At 37.2% G+C, this 14,615-nt stretch overlaps 1 protein-coding gene across 1 annotated transcript in view; it reads left to right on the top strand.

Annotated features, from left to right (window-relative positions):
• Positions 1-14,615, top strand: part of ZNF804B (zinc finger protein 804B) — a 70,079-nt gene that overhangs the window by 45,425 nt on the left and 10,039 nt on the right. The window lies entirely within an intron of this gene.

Here is a 14,615-nt window from a genome sequence, read left to right as displayed (position 1 = left end):
GAATCTAAAGGATTAGATTTGTAAAAAGAATATGATGCCAAACTACAGACAAATATGAAATTCTACCCAAAAATATCAGTTTAAGTTTTAATTTTGTACAATAATTCCCCACTCAAAACATGAAGAAACGTATTCTTATCTAATTTATGTCTAGACTAAACATGGTAAATCTGGTTGAAACTCAACATCTCTGGTTCAAATAATTTTCCATTATTTCAAATGTTGCTTCCATTTCAAATATGGAAAAGGAAAAAATTCTCAAAACCAGATTAATTAAAACATTCCATTATGACTCATTTAACATGGTATTTACAATGTAAATTCAATAAATTTTGAAACAAAAGACTTTCTGAAACATTCTGTTCAAATAAGAAGTGGTTTTGAGCCAGTCATACTTCTTTTTCATACTGTCTAAAAAGCGGTGGTTAAAATCAATATATTCCTCTTTGGTTCTCAGTTCGAAAATGATACATGCAGTACATGGGATATTACTTAAGAAAATGGCATAGCTATGTAGAATCTATGTTTTATGTTTAAATTATTATTCCCATTTTCATTTAACCTTTAGGGTACTCATGCTGGAGTTGTGCCTCTATTGTTTAATGAATAAGATAGATAAATTATATTGGGTGTTGCTTTCCTTTCTTGAAATGTCTGTATACAGATGTCTTTTCCATTATTTAAATGCCAGTAATAAGGACAGAAGAAACAGAATATACAGCATGTTTTATACCTACTTCTATGTAAAATGTTACAATTCATGCAAAACCATCAGGTTCACCATGAACTAATAAGAACGTGGCAAGACTGAACACAGACATATATTATAATTCATATGCCAGCTTCAAAAGATTGGCAAACATTAGATAATGTTGCTTATAGGCCACATAATTTGCATATTTTTTTTTTCCCCATAAAATCAGTAGATCTGGAATAACTGATGTCATCTTAAGGTCAGGCTCTACACATCTTGCTTCAAATGGTGAGGTGATAGAGACAAAGCACTGCCAGATGCTATGTCTTTGATTACTGTCTGTTCACAAGTACTTTAATTCATATTTGTGGGATGGCTTGTAGAGTAAGGTACTATTCAGCCAGATTAAGGAACCTGTTGTTACAACACATCTGTATATATTTTACCTGGGGCAACTCTGTGCCATAGTCAGCTTTTTGGAAGTACTGGGCAATTAGCTTTGTTAGCAAAATGTTGTCCCCTCAGATGTTCACAGAAAAATTGTTTCTGTTGGCTTCTGCATAACTTCTGAACAGTGCTCTCTTGCTCATATCTTTCCCTCTTCTGGAAAAATAATAATTCTTCTAGTCCCATTGGCATCTGCAAAGTATACCTGGCCCTATGAACATCTGTCTGGAATCTGCATCTGTTACAGTTCTGTTCATTTTTTACTGTCTGCATCTTCCATGCAGTAATTAATACGCAAGACTGTAGCTGAGCAATTGATTCCTGTGGAGCTTTAAAGTGACGCTAATCAACTCTGTTTGTGTTTGAGGAACTGTACAATGTGCCTTGTATGTCTTTAAGGGGCATTCATAGCAGAAACAAATATTTAAAAGAAAACCACAAACATATCTGTGCATCACCAAGACAACAATAAAAGTGCTGAGATTAGTCATTTATTATCCTTACTTAGTTAAAAGCATTAATTAACATCTTTTAACATGTCTCTAAGGGAAAAATAAAGAAGGTAACCCAGACTAATTATCATTTCACAGCTTTTGCAATTTCATAATAATTAGGTTCCACCAGGAGCCATTAAAAAGATGAGGGCTCTTTAAGCACCTTCTCAGATTAAATTGTAAGGGAATATCTAGGGAAATGTGGATGACATTCATGTACACTACCAAACAATTATCACAGATGATGGAACAGTAAAATCCAAACATTTCCTGAACAAAAAAAATTACAGTTAAACACTTGTTTATCAGGAAATGCTATTATCATAGTACAATGGTTTTGCAGGAATGTGAGCAGATCAAAACCATTTTTCATTTGAAAGGTTTACATAATTTAGTTTCAGTCAGGTTGAAATGGTTCATAAAGATTGCAATACTTAGCTTCAACAGTGTTACTTTAAGAAAATACTTTAAAAATTATTGTAAAGTACTTAAAAATACTTTTACATGATGAAAATTATAACTTTAAGGCATTATGTTTCATCCCTATTTAGATGTATTGACATCAAGTCACATGGAAGCACTAGAAATTTTCGGGGTTTTATTAAGTATTCAAAATTGTATTTCTCCCAGTAAGACTAAAAAGTAAAGAAATCCCAAATGTCAAGATTTCCTGCAGAGCAGAAATTCTTGTTCTTTAAACAAGTCTGTAACTACAGAGGAGTTGACAGAAACCCCCTGGAACTCTGTAGGATAGTTTATGCTTGTAGTTAGTATTTCTCTGCTTGTTTTCAGCCCTTAGCATGTTGATGGATTTTTAGCACTGCTTTCTTCAAAACAGGTGCTTAAATACCGATGTTTAAAAGTGCAAGTGCAGTCACATTCCATTGCTCTGTATTTACACTATCCATTTAGGATCTGTGGGATTTGGAAAAGTACTAAATTCTATCCAGCAGAAGTGATAAAACCTCTTGCTTGTATTCTGAACCTGCCCCGGATCTCCAGTATTAGATAAGGATCTGATTTTGTGAATATCAAATCATAATTAGTTGAGAAATTATTGCGTAAAGTAATATCATGTTTAGAGGTAAAACAGTGCAATATATTAAATCACATAGTTATCAATATCTGAATACAAAAATATTGCCTAGAAGGTACAATGTAATGTTTACCTTTTAAAAGGAACTGAGGTATTCATATTAATTTTGTCTTGCTCTTTACTTCAAAACAAAATTCAGTCTTCTCATCAGCCCCTAATGACCATCTTTTCTGAAATCTGCATTACTTTTATATCATTTCAGCCTGTGTTACAGCAAACATTCAATTCATTGACATAACTATGGCTCTCAATAGCCCATGTCAGATTCTGATTTCCTTTCTATTTTGGAATTTAGCACAGTTTAAAAAAAAGAAAATGAAGATTCTGGCCTGCAATTTGAAAATAATCACAAATTGGACCTGTACACATGTAAAACAGCAAGTCATAGCCTAATCTGAACATGGAGCATGTGAGAACTGTACAAGAATTGTTATAGTAATTTTATTTTATTTCAAGGAAATTAACACATTTTTTTTATATTATTCCTTATTTATTTTTGCACAAGGTCTTTCTAAAAGCTAGACTAATAATATCTGGAAAAACAATGGAATATTTTTTCAGAAATTGAAATGATAACGTGTGATCCAGTTGCCCTACTTCTCCTCGTCTCCCAAATAATTTGCAGTATTTTTTTAACTCACCTACTCCAAAGAATCTAAAGTCACTATCACCATATTGTACCCGTGTTAGCGCATATTTTAAGGGGATTGTTGTTCCATTTGAGTGCATAAACTCACAATCATTCTTTTTTTTTTTTTCAAGAAATAATTAAAATTCAAGGGTGTAGGAAAGTATGGATTACCAGAGTAAGAAGTCACAGTATAAATAAAAGATCAACTTCAAATTTTACAAGAATAAAAGTTTCCTGGGAGGGAATAGTAGAGTAAAGCTTGCTTAAAAGGTTGGTTGTGTCAAGTGACAGGAAAGAATTTGAGAAGTGACATAAAGTATTTCAGAAGCAGAGAGTGATAGATCAGCTTTATAATATTAAAAATGTCCACGTCTACATGAAAAACTAGATGTGTGTTTATAGCATCATTTGATGTAAGGGTGAATACAAACAGACATAGTCTGGAGCAGAGAGGGAGACATTGAATGTTACCCCCCATAGCTTCACAGTGTACAAGGGTATAAGAGAAGTAGTTTGGGATTATGGTTGTAAAAGTGCATCATGCTTATTTGCACCCCTTTTCCAGGGAGAAGTTTCTAGAACAGTATTAAAATGTTTAAATTATGGAATCACAATTGAAGGGTGTCTAGTTGCAGCTCCATGATATGTTACACACCAGTGGGCTGAACTGCATTTCTTGACCATGTGCTTTCTTTTAGCTCCCGCTCTTCTCTTAGAAAAAGCCTCAGGCACTGCATGTTGCAACAGCAGTATGTTCAAGGGGACCAAATACAAATAAGAAATTGCAAATAAATAATATTTTAAGTATGTGGCAATAAAAAGGCTGTTAGATAGGCCAAAGTATCTTTGCCTTTATAAACTGGAAAATTAGGACATCATTCACTCTGCACAGTTTGGTCATCTTTTTCCATGACACACTGAATTTGCTTAGGAAGCACCTTATTGCTTTTGTTATTTCAGAGGGAAGTGTTCAGAACTGTGAAGAGATGGATAAGTCAAATAGAGGGAAAAAAGGACACTAAAGTTAAAGGAGACAACACATATTAATAACATGAGACAAGTCTGGAAAAGAATTAAATAAAAGAAAAAAGATACAATCAAAATAACCTCCTTTTAATCAGTATAATTTACTGAGATGCATTCTCAGAAGATTGTCTCAGATAATCAAAGGCTAAAACAGGCTTTTGCAGGAGTGAATTACCCTGGAAAAAAAAAAAAAGGGACATCTGTTCATCTCCTTCTGTAAATAAACCACAGACTGGAACATAAACTGCTACTCCAATCCCATCCCATGCATGAAGAAATTAAAATTAACAGATTATCCATCTGAATTTGCTGCCTCCGTGGGCCTCCCTTCTGTCAAGAATAGAACAAAAATACTTCCTCCACATTATCGGTCTATGAAAAGCTGATCTTTAATCTATACATTATTAGCATTATGACGATCAATACAGGCATACAGGAAATTTTAAAAGCTAAGCGATTGTATTTAGTAAATACAAATAAAATATTTGCATACATTTTATAAATAACAAACTGTAACATACACTTCTTTAAGGAATCTACTTTCATAAAGGTGAATAAGCTTGCCAAATGGACTGGGAGGAGGAATTGAAATGGAAAGATGTGAGAGAGACCTAGGAAGTTTTAAAGAGCACTTGGCAGATGGTTTAAGAACCCAAATTCCACAACTGGAAAAGACCAAATAGGTTATAAACAGCTTATCTCATTTAGAAGGAAAGTCGATTCTCTGTGGCTTAAATTTACAATAAAGGAGAGATAGGAAAAATGGATGGTAAAGACCATAAATCAGAAGCAAAGAAATTGGGAAAAAATGATGGAGGAAGTAAAAAGGGCAAAAGGAAAATCTGTAGTCATCAGAGATGAGGGCAAGAAGGTTTCTGAAAGTATATTGAGGACATAAAGAATCTTCTGGTCCAAATAGAAATGAATTACTTGTTAGCAATGATGTAAAAAGGACTCTTCAATACAGATTTCCGTTCAATACTTGGGGCAAAGCCAGACTACTTAGTCACAACTATGATGTTTATGATGACTGTGAAGTACCACTCTACCAATAGCTAAGAAAGATATTAACCAACATAAGCTAGAGCTAAATATTTTTGTATCTGCAGGTTCAGGTGACCAGCGTTTAAGAATTAAGAAAGAGATGGCCATAAACTCTCCTAATCATTAATGTTAATTTTTAATAAGTCTCAGAGCACTAGAGGAAGATGCATCGAGTTAGAAGCTAGATAATGCCATTCTACAATTTAAAAAGAATAAACAAGAACATCTGTCATCCTGACATTAGTGCCAGTGAAAATACTGGCATGACTGATACAGGACTCCATAAAGTATTAAAGAATGATAATGTAATTAATTTCTTTTAAAGTGGTTTATGTAAAATAGATCTTGTCAAAGTAATTTGATTTTATCAATTTATCTGTTAAAACATAGCAAATCAGGATGTCTTCTGTCTTGCGATATGGAAAAGTTTTGATCAGGTGATTACGAAAGTCCTTTATGACCTTTTCTTATTGATAAGAACTACAAAGAAATGTCATTTGTTAAACCTCTTTTACTTTGAGTAGTCATTTTGTTACAGTATTGCTGCTAAATTCCTGGATACCTTTAGCTCTCCTACTCCAAAAGAGATCAGTCTACTTCAAGCAAATACAAAAAAAAAAAAAAATATTTGGTTTTGGCTGAATAAAAAAAAAACAAACAACCTAAAATTCTTTTTATGGACTGCTATTACATCCTATTAGAAAAAGCAATATTTTACTTCCCTGAGATATTTGATGAGGTTTCTGCTTCTAGCTGCATTTAATATCCTTGATGCGCATATTATTTTTCACTATTTGCCCTTACCCTACCTTTTCGTCTAAAGTGCAGTGAGCAGTGCCTATAAAGTACACTACATTTATCTCAAATACAAATTAAAATGTCTCTTTTTAGTGATGAACTTGTTCTCTGGTACAGCACTTCCAAATCACTGTGTAGTGGTCTGCTGATTCCACTTTATGTAAAACTATGGATGTAGCACAATAGGTTTGTAATAGGTTTATCCTTTATGCTTTATTGTTGTTCCCTCAGCATTACAATAATTATCAAGAAACAAATGATTATACAGGTAAATCAAATTTAGGCTTAATTCATATGTCTGGCATCTTTCCTCTTGTTTCAATAGGCTTACAAAAAGTTAGATGCGGTAATTAAACGTATATCTGTAACTGCTGACTCAGATTCCTCCTAGCTCTTTTCAGAAGTCACTCCATCTCTGCCTTCATTTATTTATTTTTTAAATGACATAATGATAGAGATACATGTTTCATAAGAAGCCTGAGATCTGTCTGTGGAAAGTGCTATGTCAAATCTATGTACAGTCATTTCTACTATCATTTTTGTTACTCTGAAAGTCTGATTACGACATTGAGGAAAGTTTGACTCCAGGCTTTTCACTCACCTGTTGAATTCTTGGATAATTCAGACTAATTTTTTTTTTCCTTAAATGATGTGATTTTGTATCCTGCCCATTAGAACAAATTAAAACAAAGTGGTGAGACGGGCTTCAAAAAGGTGTGGAAAATGCTTAAATATTTTAAAAATAAGATTACAAGTACTGAAATTTTTGAAAGGAAATAGCCTTGCACAGGGTCTGTAATACCAGATTCTTCTCTTTAAGCTGCTTAAATAGAAGGAAAAATAAATAAAATATATGAGATGATGTTTTCTCCCTGTCTAAGAGAGACGAACACCCCAATGAGTGAGGAAGTGTATGGACATGCAATGAAGATACAGCCCCTGCCCCAAGTTTCCTATCATTCAAATGTGTTGCTTTTACTAGATTAATTACTCTGTATTCCGAAGTGGCACCGAATGTGTCTAACCAAGTTATGCAGTGTGCAGCCAGCTTGTTGAAGCATATGACAAGAAGTTTGTTGGAACTGATATAAACATGGGTGGTCAAGTGGAGCATATGATGGATCCACAAACAGCTCAGGCCTTCAGACAAGTGAGTTGCTGCCACAAAGTGCCTCTTCTGCCCTCTCCCCTATGGAAATGCCCCCCATGAATTCCATCTCTTTTAACTTTACTTGAGGAATTCTCATGAGCAGTACAAATGGATATACTTTCATCCAGCAATGATGACATGAGTTTAGTTGGCAGGAATACTTGCAGATCTGGTTGAACAGTAAGAAGCTCCCACAGAAAAGGCATGGGCAAACACTAGCAGGTCTTGATGCTTTCTGACATGAAGACCCATTGCACTAAATCAGACCATCTTTCTGTACAGACTTAACAGGAATTTCTATGAAGAAATGTGAAAACAAGCCCTCCAAACAGCCATCTGCAATTTGCCCTTCTGGTTGGATCTGTGATAAACATCTTATTCACTGATTCACTTTACAGCATGTCTGAGGACCAACTTTTCCCCCCTCCTGCTATCATCTTATTCCCTAACCCAGTCACACCAGGATATTTTCTGTCTTCCCATTCACTCCCACTAACAATATTGAATCTGTTATTGTCTATAACATAAGATACTCCAAAAACTGATTACTATCACACACTTCAAAATCATCTATAGCTATTTATGGGTAAAACAAATGAAAATATATGAGCTAGTTTTTGAGCTTCATATCTCATGGTTAATTCCTATCTATAATAGCCTTCACAATTTATTTTTAGGATTTTATTTACCATAGTATAAACAAATTCCTTTGTTGCTATTTTCTTCCTTTCACTTAGAGAGTGAAATCCGTAAGCTTCAGACGTGAAGTCTAATTATGTTCTCTAGTAACTATCATTCTCATTTGATGGTTTGCAGTGTGGCTTCATTTTAAAAATAATGTGATTGGTTCCAATGTTAGGGTTATAGGCAAGAGAATAATTACCAAAATCCATGTTCCTTTTTTTCCTCATTTAACACTTCTATGGTGGATTTGTTTAGAACTTAATTAAGGAGCTTTTCAGCAAAGTGAAAATCAATCTTTAAAGCCAATCAGACACTCAAACACTCACATTAGTTCATGCACATAGACTCAGAGAAGGCTTCTAAATATGACAAGAGACATATAGCTTATGCTGACTGAAGAAAGCAGTGGTATATACTGCTTTTTTTTCCTGGGGCTGCAATGCTTTACAGATTGATAAATATTTTGGAGGATGCATTGTGAATGATATTCTGGAAAAAAAGAAGTCTGAATATAAGTGGAAGAAGTCACTTAATTTGTTCTAACCTGACATTTTCTAACTTAATGCATGTAATTTATTTTTTCCCAGAGTTGTCTTCTATTTATATCAATGCAGTTACACTACTGTGAATAGGATAAGGATTTGCTTGTCAGTATACTTGCAGCAATAGTTATTTGCCCCAGCATCTGAAGTAGTTGTACCAATATCTCCTGTTAGATCTATATAATGGGATGAGCATGGCCCCTGGCAGAATGCTCAAAAGGAGAAATAATGCTCTTCCAATGGTCCTCAAATTGAGAGAGAGTGAATGAGAGCACAATAGAAAAAATGGTTCCTAAAGCCAGAGATCCCCTAGAGGATGAGGGGAGGAAAATCTGGCAGGGAAATACAGATTATGAAAACCTTCTCTGTGTTCTTGTCAACAATTTATAAAAAAAAACCAGATATCTTCCTCGCTTTCTTTCTATTACATGTGCCAGAACTACACTTTTATGCAACCTGTAGACACGAATATTATCTGTAACAATGAAAATGTACCGACAGCACCGATTTCCTTTCTCTGTCAAAATTCTATGTCTGACGTAGAATCACAGAATAGTTTGGGTTGGAAGGGACCTTTAAAGGTCATCTGGTCTTACAGTCCCTGCAATAAGTAGGGACACCTTCAACTAGATCAGGTTGCTCAGAGCCCTGTCCAGCCTGACCTTTAATGTTTCCAGGGATGGGGCATCTACTGAGCAACCTCTCTGAGCAACCTGTTCCAGTGTCTCACCACCCTCATCATTAAAAATTTCTTTCTTATACCAAGTCTAAATCTACCCTCTTTTAGTCTAAAACCATTATCTCTTGTCCTATTGCAAAGGCACTGCTAAAAGTTTTGTCCCTGTCTTTCTTATAAGCCTCCTTTAAGTACTGAAAGGCTGCAATAAGGTCTCCCTGGAGCCTTCTCCAGGCTTAAAAACCCCAGATCTCTCAGCCTGTCCTCACAGGGGAAGTATTCCAGCGTTCTGATCATTTTTATGGCCCTCCTCTGGACCCGCTCAAACAGGTCCATGTCCTTTCTTGTACGGAGGACTCTAGAGCTGGATGCAGTACTCCAGGTGGGGTCTCACTAGAGTGGAGTAGAGGCACAGGGTCAACTCCCTCAACCTGCTGGCCACATTTCTTTTGATGCAGCCCAGGATACAGTTGGCTTTCTCGGCTGCAAGTGCACATTGTCAGCTCATGTCCCACTTTTCATCCACATCCCTTCATCTCCCAGCCTGTATTGATGCCAGGGGTTGCCCTGACCTATGTACAGGACCTTGCACTTGTCCTTGTTGAATGCATGAGGTTCAGATAGGTTCACTTCTTGAGCTTGTCCAGGTCCCTCTGAATGGCATCCTGTCCCTCAGGTGTGTCAACCACAACACTCAGCTTGGTGTCACCTGCAAACTTGCTGAGGGCACACTCAATCCCACTGTCTATGTCACTGATGAAGACATTAAACAGCACTGGTCCCAGTATGGGCCCCTGAGGGACAACACTCATCACTGATCTCCATCTGGACAGTGAGACATTGACTACTACCCTCTGGATGTGACCATCCAGCCAATTCCTTATCCACCAAACGGTCCACCCATCAAATCCATATGCTTCCAGTGTTGTGGGGGATCCTCAAAAGCTTTACTTACAGAAGTCCAGATAGATGATATCTGTAGCTCTTCCCTTGTCCACTGATATAGTCACTCCATCACAGAAGGCCACTAGTTTGGTCACACACTTGCTTTTGGTGAAGCCGTTCTGGCTGTGTCAAATCACCTCTCTGTCCTCCATGTGCCTTACCATAGTTTCTAGGACAATCTGTTCCAGGATCTTCACAGGCATAGAAGTGAGGCTGACAAGTCAGTTGTTCCCAGAGTCCTCCTTTTTACTCTTTTTCAAAAATGGGTGCAATGTTTCCCTTATTTCAGTCATGAGGAACTTCATCTGACTGTCATGACTTTTCAAATATCATGAAGAGTGGCTTGGCAACTATATCAGCCAATTCCCTCAAGACTCTGCCATGCATCTCATCAGGTCTCATAGACTTATGTATGGTCAGATTCCTCAGGTGGTCACGAACCTGATCTCTTGCACTGTGAGAGACTTTGGTCCCCAGTCCCTGTCTTGCGGTTCATTCACTTGAGAGGTGTGGGAAGAGAGTTTTCCAATGAAGACTGAGGCAAAAAATTTGTTGAGTACCTCAAGCTGCCTTCTCATTCATTGTTTCCAGTTTGCCAGTCTTGTTCATCAGGGGGATATGCTGTCTTTGACCTTGCTTTTCTGGCTGACATACCTGTAGAAGCCCTTGTTATTATTCTTTGCATCCCTTGCCAAATTCAGCTCCAACTGCATCTTGGCCTTCCTCACCCCATCCCTACACAACTGGTCAGTGTCCCTACACTCCAGAGGATACTTGTCCATGCTTCCTCTGTCTGTGCATCTCCTTGCGCCCTTTCATTTGACCATCAGGTCTTATCTCAGCCATGGTAATCTCTTGCCTTTCTTTCCTGATTTCTTACATCTGGGGATCAAGAGCTTTTTTGCTCTGTGGAATGTGTCCTTAAATATCTGCCTGCTCTGTTCTGCTCCCTTGTCCCTGAGGGCAGTCTCCCAGGGGATCCTATTGACTAACTCCTTGAACAGCTGGAACTTTGCTTTCCTAAAATTCAAGGTCCTGACTTTACTCTTTGCGTGACCCATTTTCCTCAGGACTGCAAACTCCATCAGTGCATGATCGCTGCAGCCGAGGTTGCCTCCAAGCTTGACATCATTGATTGGTTCACTTGTGTTGGTGACCAACAAGTCAGTCAAGTATTTCATCCCCTCTGGCAGGGCTGTCTATTGCCTCGCTTAAGAAGTTATCCCCAGTGTATTCCGGGAGCCTTCTGGGTTGTCTACAGCTTGCAATACTACTTTTCCAGAAGATGTTGGGGTGGTTGAAGTCCCCTAGCAGGACAAGAGCCTGTAAGCATGAGACCTCCTGTAGCTGGAGTAAGAAGGCTTCATCAACAGGCTCCCCTTGATCAAGCAGCCTGTAGTAGCACCAACCACAAAGTTCCCTCTGTTGCCTTGGTCTCTAATTCTTATCCATAAGAATTACAACCTGCTCATGGCTATACTTCAGAGACAGCTCTTCACACTCTATCCATTTCTTGATGTAGAGGGCAACCCCTCCACTCCTGCTTCCTTACCTATCCCTTCTGAACAGCCTGTAGCTATAGATAGCCACACTCCAGTCATGGGATTGGCCCCACCAAGTTTCAGTAATCACAACTAGGTCATAACTTTCTAGCAGTATGGTGGCTTCCAGCTCCTCCTGTTTGTTGCCCATGCTGCATGCATTGGTGTAGAGGCACTTCAGCTGGGCTGTTGACCATGTGACCTTCTTAGAGGAACACCCCTTAGTAATTAAGATAGCCACCCTTAATACCCTCTGCATGCAATGAAAAGAAAGAGGTACTTTTATATCTCGCTTTATCCCTCTTGTTTTAGACAGCTGCTATAAGAAGTGTTTAGGTCCCTAAAAGTGCTTATTTCTTTCCAGTGGTTGTAAAGAAGATCTAAGCAATTACTATAGGCATCTAAGTTTGATTAGATGAATAGCAATCCAGAGAAACATTCACATGCACAGGGAGTAATAGAAATCAGGATCATAACTCTGGAAAGAAAGTAATCTCAGTACTGGAAATGCAGCCAGTGGTGAGTATGCTACAAATGCTCATAGGTCAGTGAAAAGCAAATACTGGCCACAGTAAAGTGACAATTTAAAAAAAAAAAACCCAAAACCAAAACATTAAGAATGGACAGAAATTGCTAGACCACAGGTATTTAGCCACTGTTATTTCATGTCTAGCGAAAGGCAGTGAAGATGCAGCTCCATTAACTCGTTTGTATCTCCTGGTGATTCATACCAGAGTTCAGAAGGAAAAGAATAGCTTCGGCAATTTTTGAGTGGGTCTTAGAGGAGCCAACATGACTCAAACCTGGTTGTATAAATAAATCTTTCCATAACATTGAATATAATTTTTTAGTCTTTTAATATTCTGTGTGGGTGTTTATAAAAAAGGGAAGGGTTACTATTAGATATGGCAATGTCCACACACATGTTTTCATGCACATGTTCACAAAAAACAGAGAAATAATAGAATATGAATTTTAAAAATGAAATATAACTCCATGGCAACGATATTTGTAGGAGGTGAAGGACAGAATACAAGATTTCTATTAAATAAATCATAATTTATTACACATGCCTGTATTTGGATGCCCAGTTAAGTACCTAATTACATGAAAAATGCAATTGCTATGTAAAGTGATGTTCATTTTCAAGCACACCTGCTGAGTTTAGGGTTGTCATTTGGGTACCTGCTCAGTTGCATGCTGTTGTACACCACCTGCAGAAAATATTTGTGTGCCTGTCAGGAGTTTGGCACAGGTTATTAGTGAAGAAAACCATTGCTTTGCAGGTTCAGAAGGCAGTCTCATGGTCTATCCAACATAGCTGACAAATTTCATTATGATTCCTAGCTGGAGCTCTGGCAGTGAAGCTTTTTTGTTTTGATGAGGGGATGTGCAGGGAGAACCCTTTTTCTGCTCAGACTAGATGCTTTTGATTTCTTGAATTTCAGCTCCAGTTGATGAGTCCTCCCCTATGCTCACCTACATTTTTTTTTGTTCTTTTCTCTACTTCCTTGACACATGCTGTATGCCATTAGAGAGCAAAAAATACTACTAGAACTTCTATTTTTGGTGTTGGTCCATTTGCTTTGTTGATTATCATCCTAACTGTCAAAGAAGTGAAATGGCATTGCTTTGCAGTACCTGTGCTCCATAGTACTAGCTTTCACATTGTTCTTTGTTTCCTTGACAGATAGAAACTGTTTCTGTTTTTCCTCATGAATGCTTTATGTGTGATACTGAGCAGCTCACAGTGACAGCTAAAACATAGCCAAGTGGCACTAAAGGACATTTCTCAAATGTATTTCTTTGCCCTTTCTTCACACTGAAGATGTTAATGAGACTACGTATATTTTTCTATGGGGGATAGGTTCTTTACTGCTCAAATATCTCTACACTCTTGCAAATATTACTTAGGTGACAGAAAGTGTGGATTCATTCTAGGAAGAGTCTCTGAGTTCTTTTACAGCTTTGCCTTTAACATATTATTAAAAAAGAGTCTTGGACTAAAAGCAATATTGTCTTACATATTCATCCAGTTTATTCTAAATTGCAGGGAATGAGGTTGAGGAAATGGAGCATTATATGACTGTGCTGTCAAGGGGCAAGTGAACAGTGAGAGAGGGCATGTAAAGAGACAGGGAAAAGCTAAAAATGAGGTGGAGCAACAATTTATTTTCAAGGAACTGAAGCCTAAGAGCTCTAAAGAGGACTTTGCAGCTGTACTGATTTAGAATATAGTTCAGTGAAGTACTAGATGTTGGAGCTGATAGAAACTTTCTGGAGAAACATAAAGATTTGAAAGACTGTAAATATTTTGATGAAGATGGTTAAACTTTCAACAGGTGCCAGGCAGCAGGATGGTTCTTGCTGGTTGGTGGTGCGCCGGTTCCCTGAGCAACTGCCTTTCTGGCCTTCTCATTTTCATCCATGAATACATTTGCAAGTATAGAGATCTGTAAAATATATTGCACACACAAGCTCAGCTTTATTCCAGTATATGCCTATGGATTAAAGTCGAACTGACTGAATTAAATAGGAAAATTGCAAATACATTAAATGGTGTCTAGTTTTGTGTATGCATTTGTACACAACAGAAGATGTTGTGTATTCATAAGAAGCTGAAAAGCTATCATTCATATGTAGGTATATATCAGCTAAGTACCAATGGCCCAATCATGTTGTTTTGTTAGGCAAAAATAACATTTTCAATATCTTCTTAGGATGATAGCATTTTAAGTGTATTTTTACTCTCCATTTACATACTAACTACACCAAAAGGAAATAAATTGAGTAAGAGGAACTGCATCTGTGTACATATTTAATCCCTTCTCTCTCCTTTTTTTTTTT

Source organism: Athene cunicularia (genome assembly GCF_003259725.1).
Source record: "Athene cunicularia isolate RWA chromosome 2 unlocalized genomic scaffold, athCun1 chr2_part1, whole genome shotgun sequence".
In the NCBI taxonomy this organism is placed as follows: Eukaryota; Metazoa; Chordata; class Aves; order Strigiformes; family Strigidae; genus Athene; species Athene cunicularia.
The sequence above is the reverse complement of the archived record's forward strand: the minus strand, read 5'-3'. Positions and strand labels throughout refer to the sequence as shown.